Below are 9461 nucleotides of genomic sequence, written 5' to 3' on the forward strand. Positions count from 1 at the left end.
TGTGGGTTGGAAAATAAAGTATACTTGGCTGCTGTTGGGTGGAATGTTCTGTATATGTCTATGAGGTCAAGTATTTTATTTTTTTAGGGGCTATTATAAATGTATTGTTTTTGTGATTTCCTTTTTGTCATTCTCTTTATTGGTATATAGGGATCGAACTGATTTTTATATGTTGTATCGTGCTACTCTGCTGAATCTATTAGTTCCAGTAGTTTTCTCATGGAGTCTTTTGGGTTTTCTATGTATAGTATCATATCATCCACAAATAGGGAGAGTTAACTTCTTCATTACCAATTTGGATTCCCTTTATTTCTGTTTCTTGCCTTATTGCTCTGGCTAGGACTTCCAGCACAGTGTTAAATAGGAGTGGTGATAAAGGGCACCCTTGTCTTGTTTCTGTTCTCAAGGGGAATGTTTTCAGCATCGATTAAGAATGATGTTGGCTGCTGGTTTTACATATATGCCCTTTATTATGTTGAGAAATTTTCCTTCTATACCTGTTTTATTGAGAGTTTTTATCAGGAATGTTTGTTGGACTTTGTTGAATGCCTTTTCTGTGTTGATTGAGATGATCATGTGATTCTTTTTTATTTATGTGGTGGATTATGTTGGTTGATTTTCTAATGTTGAACCATCTTTGCAAACCTGGTATGAATCCTATTTGGTCGTGGTGTATTATTTTTTTGATATGATGCTGAATTCTGTTGGCTAGAATTTTGTTGAGAATTTTTGCTTCTATATCATGAGAGAGATTGGTCTGTAATTTTCTTTTTTTGTGGGGTCTTTGCCTGGCTTTGGTATCAGGGTTATGCTGGTTTCATAGAATGAATTCAGCAGTATCACTTCCTTTTCTGTGTTCTGAAATAGTTTGAGTAGTACAGGTGTAAGCTCTTCTCTGAATGTTTGGTAGACTTCTCCAGTAAAGCCATCAGGGTGAGGGCTTTTTTTAGTTGGGAGTTTTTTTTTTTTTTTTTTTTAATTGCCTTTTCAATCTCTTGTTACGGGTCTGTTTAGATTTTCAACATCATTTTGTGTTAGCTTGTATAGGTAGTGTGTTTCTAGAAATTTGTCCATTTCCTCTAGGTTTTCAAATTTGTTGGAATAAAGTTGTTCATAATACTCTGTTATGATCTTTTTTATTTCAGTTGAGTCTGTTGTAATGTCCCCTATTGCTTGGGTTATTTGTGTCCTCTTGTATTTTTCTTTTGTCAGTTTCGCCAGTGATTTTCGATTTTGTTGATGCTTTCTAACAACCAACTTTTGGTTTTGTTGATTCTTTCTATTTTTCTATTCTCTATTTCATTTATTTCTGCTCTAATCTTTATTATTTGCTTTCTTCTAGTGGCTGTGGTCTTCTTTTGCTGTTCTCTTTCTCTTTGTTGAAGTTGTTTAGCTAATGTTTTTATTTTGTCCCTTTTCATGTGTGCATCTGTTGGTGTAAATTTACCTCTGAGGACTGCCTTTGCTGTGTCCCAAAGGTTTTGAAGGTTTTGGTATGCTGTGTTTTCATTCTTGCTTGATTCTATGGAATTTTCTGATTCCACCTCTGATTTCTTCTATTACCGAGAGGTTTTTAAGCAGGGTGTTACTCGGTTTCCATGTAATTTTTTTTTTTCCTTATTCTTCTGTTGTTAATTTCTACATTGATGGCGTTATGGCCAGAGAAGATACTTTGTATTATCTCAATATTTTGGATTTTATTGAGGGTTGCTCTGTGGCCTAAGATGTGGTCTATTCTGGAGAACATTCTATGTGTGTTGGGAAAAAATGTGTACTTTGCAGCTGTCGGGTGGAGTTTTGTTGAGTTTCTTTCCACATGTTCTGTTCTTTACCAAGAGTGGTGTGTTGAAGTCTCCTACTATTATTGTGGAACTGTCAGTTTCTCTTTTCGTGCTGTTAGAGTTTATGTATTTTTGAGCCCTGTTATTGGATACGTACATATTTATTGTGGTTAAGTCTTCATGATGGGTCATCTCTTTAATCATTATATTGTGCCCTTCTTTGTCTTTTATGGTGGATTTTATTTTAAAGTCTATTTTATCTGAGATCAGTATTGCCACTCCTGCCCTTTTTGGCAGTTATTTGCTTGATTTTTTTTTCCATCCTTTGATTTTTACTACATTTATGTCTTTGTTTTTAAGGTGTGTCTCTGGTAGACAGCAAATTTATGGATTCTTTTTTTTATCCATTCTGTCACTCTGTGACTCTTTATGGGTGCATTTAGGCCATTTACATTCAGTGTAATTATTGATAGGTGTGAGTTTACTGCTGTCATTTTGTAGTGTTTTTTTTTTTTTTTTTTTTTTTTTTTTTGTGATCCTGACATTTTCTTTGTTCTTCTTACTCTCTTGTGCTGAATTCCTTTTGTTTGTGGATTTCTTTTCTTTTTTTTTTTTTTGTAGATGTTGTTTTTATTGAGACTTTATGTTTTTCTTCTTTATTTTGATGAGTAGGTTTGTTAACTTTCTTTGTGGTTACGTTGAAATTTACCCTTATCTTTCTAGGTTTGAGCCAGTCTGTTATTACTTGGTATCACTTTGTCTTCCTCTCCATTCGAAAGCTCTATTCGTACACCATTTATTCCCTCTTTTCTTGTTCTTTGACATTGTTGTCATTTACAGATTAACCTCTCTGGTTTCCTGTTGTAATTCTTTTGGTTTTGGATAGTCCTTGCAAGTTCATTTCCTAGGTTGGCTTCTGGCTGGTACAGTCTTGCATCCAAGATTCAGCCTGTGGTCTGATGTTGTTTGTTCACAGACCGAAGAATTCCCATTAATAATTCTTGTAAGTTTGATTTTTACATATTCCCTTAATTTCTGTTTATCTGGAAATGTCCTAATTTCACCATCATATTTGAATGAAAGTTTTGCAGGATGTATTATTCTTCGTTGGCGGTTTTTTTCTTTCAAGGTTTTATATACATGTGATTCCATTGCTTTCTTGTGTGCGTGGTTTCTGCTGAATAATCAGAGCTTAGTCTCGTACGTGACTTTTTGTTTTTCTCAAGCTTCTCTCAGGATTTTGCTTTGTTGTTTTTGTTGGTTTTAGCAAGTGTGATTATGATATGCCTTGGTAATTTTCTTTTGGGGTCTATCCTATATGTGGTTTGTTGTGCTTCTTAGATGGTCAGCTTTTCATCTTTCATGATATTAGGGAAGTTTTCTGTCAGCAATTCTTCAGTGATCCTCTTTGTGTTTTCCATTTTCTCCCCCTTTTGTGGAAGTTCTATCACTTGCAAAATTTTGTTTTTACTGTATCCCACATAATTCTCAGGGTTTCTTCATTTTTCTTCATTCTGTTTTTCTGATTTTTCCTCAAATAGAATTGTATCCAAGGTTTGGTCTTCAATTTCACCAATCCTGTGTTCCATCATTTCAAACCTGCTCCTTAGCCTTTCTATGACACTCTCCATTTCTGAAGTCTTGTTTATCTTTTGGATTTCTAATTGTCATTTTTGTATGATTTCTAATTGTGAATTTATTTTGGAATTTTGTTTCTGTATTATTTTCCTGAATTCTTCCATTTTTTTGTCTGTATTTTCCATGAATTTGTCTATTTTTTCCTCATTTTTGTCTGCTTTTTGCATCAACTCTTGAATAGCTCTGAATATTAGAGATTTGAATTGCCTGTCAGGTGGTTCCAGTGCCTTTTCTTCTACTGGAAAGTCATCTGCTGTTTCATTTTGGATGCCTACTGGAACCATCCTGTCTTTTTTGTCTTTATGTTTTGGTATTGTCTGCTGTTTTGGGTACATTCAGTAGTTATTTTCTTCTTTTATTGGTTGTAGATCTGTTTGTTTTGTCCTGCTTTTTTGTTTTATTTGGTTATATCTGAGCAGGTGGGCTGTGTGTTCTTTGTTGTTTAATCATCTGTGGTCATGATACCTTTCACCTCCTTGTCCAATGGGTAGGGGCAGTCACTCAGCTATGGTGAAGCAGGGCAGGTCCAGCTGAAGTGGATGGGCATGGATGCATTGTTTGTGGCATGTACTAGGGCCAACAGGGCAGGCCAGGAATCAGTGCTGGGCAGGTTCTGGTTGGCCGTGCCTGTGCTGTTCAGGGGTGGGATGTTCAGTGCATGGTGAAGGTAGGCAGGAAGGAGTGGGGAGGTTGTGATGTGTGGAGCTAATATGGGTATTGGAAAGAGGAGAGAGAAACAGGAGCCAAAGAAAATTAAGAAAAAAAAAAAAGTGCTAAGTGAGCTTACCTTTGGAGTAGAGAGATGAGAAACTGAGAAATGTAGAAAAACAAAAAGGGGGAAAAAAACTAGATAAAAATTTGGAAAAAAAAGAAAGAAAAGAAAAGCCCCCAGGGGTCCCACTGATATGGCTGCAAAGACCGGGGTAGTGGCTCCTAGTGTGCACAATGTAACCTGGCTAATGGGAATATAGATTTCACACAGCTCCATGTATTCAGGAGACAAGAAAAGAAGGTAAGTATAGAGAGACAAGAACTGAGAAATGAAGAAAGACAGAAAGGAAAAAGAGAAAAAAGGAAAGAAAGAAAGAAATGCCTCCCAGGGATTCCACCTACACAGCTGCACAGATTAGGGGAGTGGCTCCTAGGCCATGCAGTGCAGCCTTACTAGAAGGGGTTCCCAAGCCACAGAAAAAACAAATAAAACAAAGCAAAAAAAAAAAAAGTGCCTCAGGGATCCCACCAGCTTGGTGCCATGGGCCGGGGGAGTGGTTCCCCAGTTGAGCAGCGCTTCACAGCCTTTCAAGAGGAAACAAAGATGGCACCCAGAGCCAGGAGTTTGAGAGAAATGACGGGAAGGTGGTCGGAGGTATGGAAGAAACCAAAAGGTACAGAAAAAAGCCACACCAGCAACAGACAAATTGTACTCAAGGAGCTGGCCATTGTGGGTGGAGTGAATCCATGTGACCTGGGACTGAAGCAGTTGCCTCTGGGCCAAGAGACCGTGGCTGGCGGGAAGCAGATAGAGTGTGAGTAAGAAGGATACGGGTTCAGAAAGCGTATATCACTGGTTATCGGGTGCTCTCTCTCCTGCTGGGAACTTGGTGAAGCTGCTTTCCTGTACTCCCTGTCTGCAGATCTCTGATGTGGGTGGGACGAATCCAAGTGGCACAGACATTGCACTTCCCAGCTGGCTGAGCCACCGCTGCCAGAAGTCATTTCAGTGAATTATCAAACCCAAGGGAGTCGTGGAACAAGCAGATCAGAAATTAGGGGAGCTGAGAACACCATGAATTTAAAGCTGGTATCCTGGAGTGGGGGTAGAAGGAACCCCCTAATTAGTATCCAGCAGATCAGAGGTGAGATAGTCCAGGGGGCCATCAAGCTTATGACATCATGCCTAACTTCCAGGTAGGCCATGTCCTGGTTCCGAGATAAAGCTAGGTTGTGATAGGAAAGAGTTTCAGCAGCTCCATTCTGTTCATTCAAGTTTGTCTGGGTATTAACAGTGGGCGGCCACCCTTGCTGAAGGGCTAGTGGGAAAACCTTAAGTTTGTAGCCAGCAGGTCAGAAGTGAGGGTGACATGGGTACTCCCAAGCTTGTGTGTGGCGTCTGAAATCTTGGGCTGACTTGGTAGCACAGAGGTAGAGCAGTGGGGAGAGGATGGGGAGTGGGAAAGCGTGTATCACTGGTTACTGGGTGCTGTGTCTCCGGCGCGGAGCTCCATGAAGTTGCCTTACCATGCTCCCCATCTGCTGGTCTCCGACAAGAGTACAAGATGGTGAATCTGTGGTGCGTTAGCTGATAGGGACCTCCACACAACTTTCCTTGCTGTTTTCTGTCAGTTTCTTATTCTTATCGGTGCTTGGCTGAGTTCTTTATCTCTTCATTTGACTCTTTGGGTTCCAGGACTGATGTTTGTCTCTGTTTTGCTTATTTTTTCATGTTTTTGCTGTGGAGGGACAGCGTGGTGCTTCTATCTATGGTGCCATGTTGGCCAGAAGTCCTTCATCAACTTTTGCCTAATAAATTTTGATGATCTGGTTTGGCGCATAGATGGTAATGATTTTTTAATCTTCTTGTATAACTGACCCCTTTGTTATCCTGTAACGCCCCTTTTATACTGATAACTTTTCTTGTTCTGAAGTTTGCTTTTTCTGAAGTTAATAAGTTAGCTGCTGCAATTTTTTTTTTTGGGGGGGTTGAAATGGTATATCCTTTTCCATCACTTTCTGTTTAAATTATATTTATTCACAACCAGTGCCCATGAAGCAGCAGTCAAGAATTCAGACAATGTGTTACAGTGTACCTGTAAAAATGATTTGGAAGTAAGGTTTTCATTTGTTGACCAGGTTACGCCAAAGTACAGTAGGTGCTAATCCTAATGACATGTAAGTAGTGCTATAAAAAGAACAGAATAGACAGTCACACACAGCGGATAAGACTAGTGCCATGTGTAGATGGAGGCAGATGAATCTACAAGCTCTGGAGCACAAAGTAATCCCTGGGGCTACTGATGAGGAAGGGCCCTCATGTAGAGCAAACGCCAACTTCAACTTTAGGCTACAAAACTGTATGACAATAAATTCCTGTCCTCTACAACCATCTATTTGTGGTATTTTTTGCTATGGGAGCACTAGGTAACTAAGACAATAGTAAAGATAATATTGGACATCCATGTATGTGAACATTTATTAGAAACAAAGTAAATCTCCACAAATTAGAAGGAAATGTCAATTTCACTTAAACGCTAACAAGAGGCCATCTAAGATGCATCAGCTGGTCTCAACCCATCTGGATCAAAGGAGAATGAAGAACATCAAGGTCACACGATAACTATGAGCCCAAGAGACAGAAAGGGCCACGTGAACTGGAGACTACATCATCCTGAGACCAGAAGAACTAGATGGTGCCCGGCCACAACCAATGACTGCCCTGACAGGGAGCACAACAGAGAACCCCTGAGGGAGCAGGAGAACGGTGGGATGCAGACCCCAAATTCTCATAAAAAGACCAGACTTAATGGTCTGACTAAGACTAGAAGAATCCCAGTGGTCATGGTCCCCAAATCTTCTGTTGGCCCAGGACAGGAACCATTTCCAAAGCCAACTCAGCAGACATGGATTGGACTGGACAATGGGTTGGAGAGAGATGCTGATGAGGAATGAGCTACCTGCATCAGGGGGACACTTGAGACTATGCTGTCATCTCCTGTCTGGAGGGACGATGGGAGGGTAGAGAGGGTTCGAAACTGGCAAAATGGTCACGAAAGGAGAGACTGGAAAGAGGGAGCGGGCTGACTTATTAGGGGGAGAGTAAGTGGGAGTATGTAGTAAGGTGTATATAAGTTTATATGTGAGAGACTGACTTGATTTGTAAACTTTCACTTAAAGCAAAATAAAAATTATTTAAAAAAAAAAAAAAAAGCAAGGCTCCAGGAATTGACAGATTACCAATTCAGATATTTCAACAAATGTATTCAGTGCTGAAATACTCACTCATCTATGCTGAGAAATTTGGAAGACAGCTACCTGGCAAACCAAATGGAAGAGACTCATATTTATGCCTATTCCCAAAAAAGGGGATCCAACTGAATGTGAAAATTATTAAATAATATCATTAATATCACACACAAGTAAAATTTTCCTGGAGATCATTCAAAAGTGGCTGCACCAGTATATCAACAGGGAACTGCCAGAAATTCAAGTCGGATTCAGAAGAGGACGTGGAACCAGGGATATCATCACTCGTGTCAGATGGAACCTGGCTAAAAGCAGAGAATACCAGAAAGATGTTTACCTGTGTTTTATTGACCGTGCAAAGGCATTTGACTGTGTAGACCAAAACAAACTATGGATAACATTGCGAAGAATGGGAATTCCAGAACACTTAATTGTACTCATGAGGAAGCTGTATATAGATCAAGAGGCAGCTGTTGGAACAGAACAAGAGGATACTGCATGGCTTAAAGTCAGGAAAGGTATGCGTCAAGGTTGTATGCTTTCACCATACCTATTTAATCTGTATGCTGAGCAAATAATCTGAGAAGCTGGACTACGTGAAGAAGAACTCGGCATCAGGATTGGAGGAAGACTTATTAACAACCTGCATTATGCAGATGACACAACCTTGCTTGCTGAAGGTGAAGAAGACTTGAAGCACTTACCGATGAAGATCAAAGACCATAGTCTTCAGTATGGATTACACCTCAACATAAAGGAAACAAAAATCCTCACAACTGGACCAATAAGCAACATCATGATAAATGTAGAAAAGATTGAAGTTGTCAAGGATTTCATTTTACTTGGACCCACAATCAACACTCATGGAAGCAGCAGTCAAGAAATCAAAAGACATATTGCATTGGGCAAATCTGCTGCAAAAGACCTCTTTAAAGTGTTAAAAAGCAAAGATGTCACTTTAAGGACTAAGGTGCAGTGACCCAAGCCATGATATTTTCAATCACTTCATGTGCATGTGAAAGCTGGACGATGAATAAGGAAAACCAAAGAAGAATTGACACCTTCGAATTGTCATGTTGGTGAAGAATATTGAGTACACCATGGACTGCCAAAAGAATGAACAAATATGTTATGGAAGAATTACAACCAGAATGCTCCTTAGAAGCAAGGATGGCGATACTACATCTCACATACTTTGGTCATGTTATCAGGAGGGATCAGTCCCTGGAGAAGGAAAGCGTGGTTAGTAAAGTAGAGGGTCATTGAAAAAGATGGATTGACACAGTGGCTGCAACAACGGGCTCAAGCGTAACAATGATTGGAGGCTGGCACAGGGCTGGATGGTGTTTCATTACGTTGTATTCAGGGTCACTGAGTCAGAAACAACTTGATGGCACCTAACAACAATAACAAATAATGTTAGCAGTGTATTAGTACAATTTTTTTGTAAAGTTAAAGTAAACCCCATAACAACCATCCCTTGCAGACCAAGATGTTTGTTCAGGGACTCTCCTCCAGCAGGCCTTTTAAATAAAAATGGTTTCGTTCAGTGGAAAGGTAGGAACAGAACTTTGTCATCCATAGGAATGGAAGCAAATATTAACTCCACCTTTGTTATTATTTTATTTCTTTTATACATATATGATGAATATATTGTTTATTTTGTGATAAAACTAGCAACAATGATGCCCATAGGGAGTAAAATGTAAACCTTCTCTACTCTGCCATGTCCTCCACCATCACTCCCAGCCTCCATCAAGAACCACTCTTGTCAGTTCTGATGCAAGGTCTTGGGGAATGGCAGCATCCCATGACGTGATTTAACCAAAATTTCTCCAGTTAACATGTTGTGATATTTTATTCTTTAGGTTTGAAAAATTTGTACACCATATTTCTTGGAATTGTTTCATGTTCGTAAACAAAGAGCTAGCTTGCTCTTTTAGAGCCTCATTAGAACAGTCTCATAATGAACACACATGGGTTGTTTACAGTTTTTCGTTGTTATAAAGAATGTCGTAGTCGTTAATTCTGAGTACCACGACTTCTTTCCAGATGTCTGAGGGTTCCCCTGAGCCAGGCAAC

The sequence above is a fragment of the Elephas maximus genome, chromosome 11 (assembly GCF_024166365.1).
Source record: "Elephas maximus indicus isolate mEleMax1 chromosome 11, mEleMax1 primary haplotype, whole genome shotgun sequence".
NCBI classification, from domain to species: Eukaryota; Metazoa; Chordata; class Mammalia; order Proboscidea; family Elephantidae; genus Elephas; species Elephas maximus.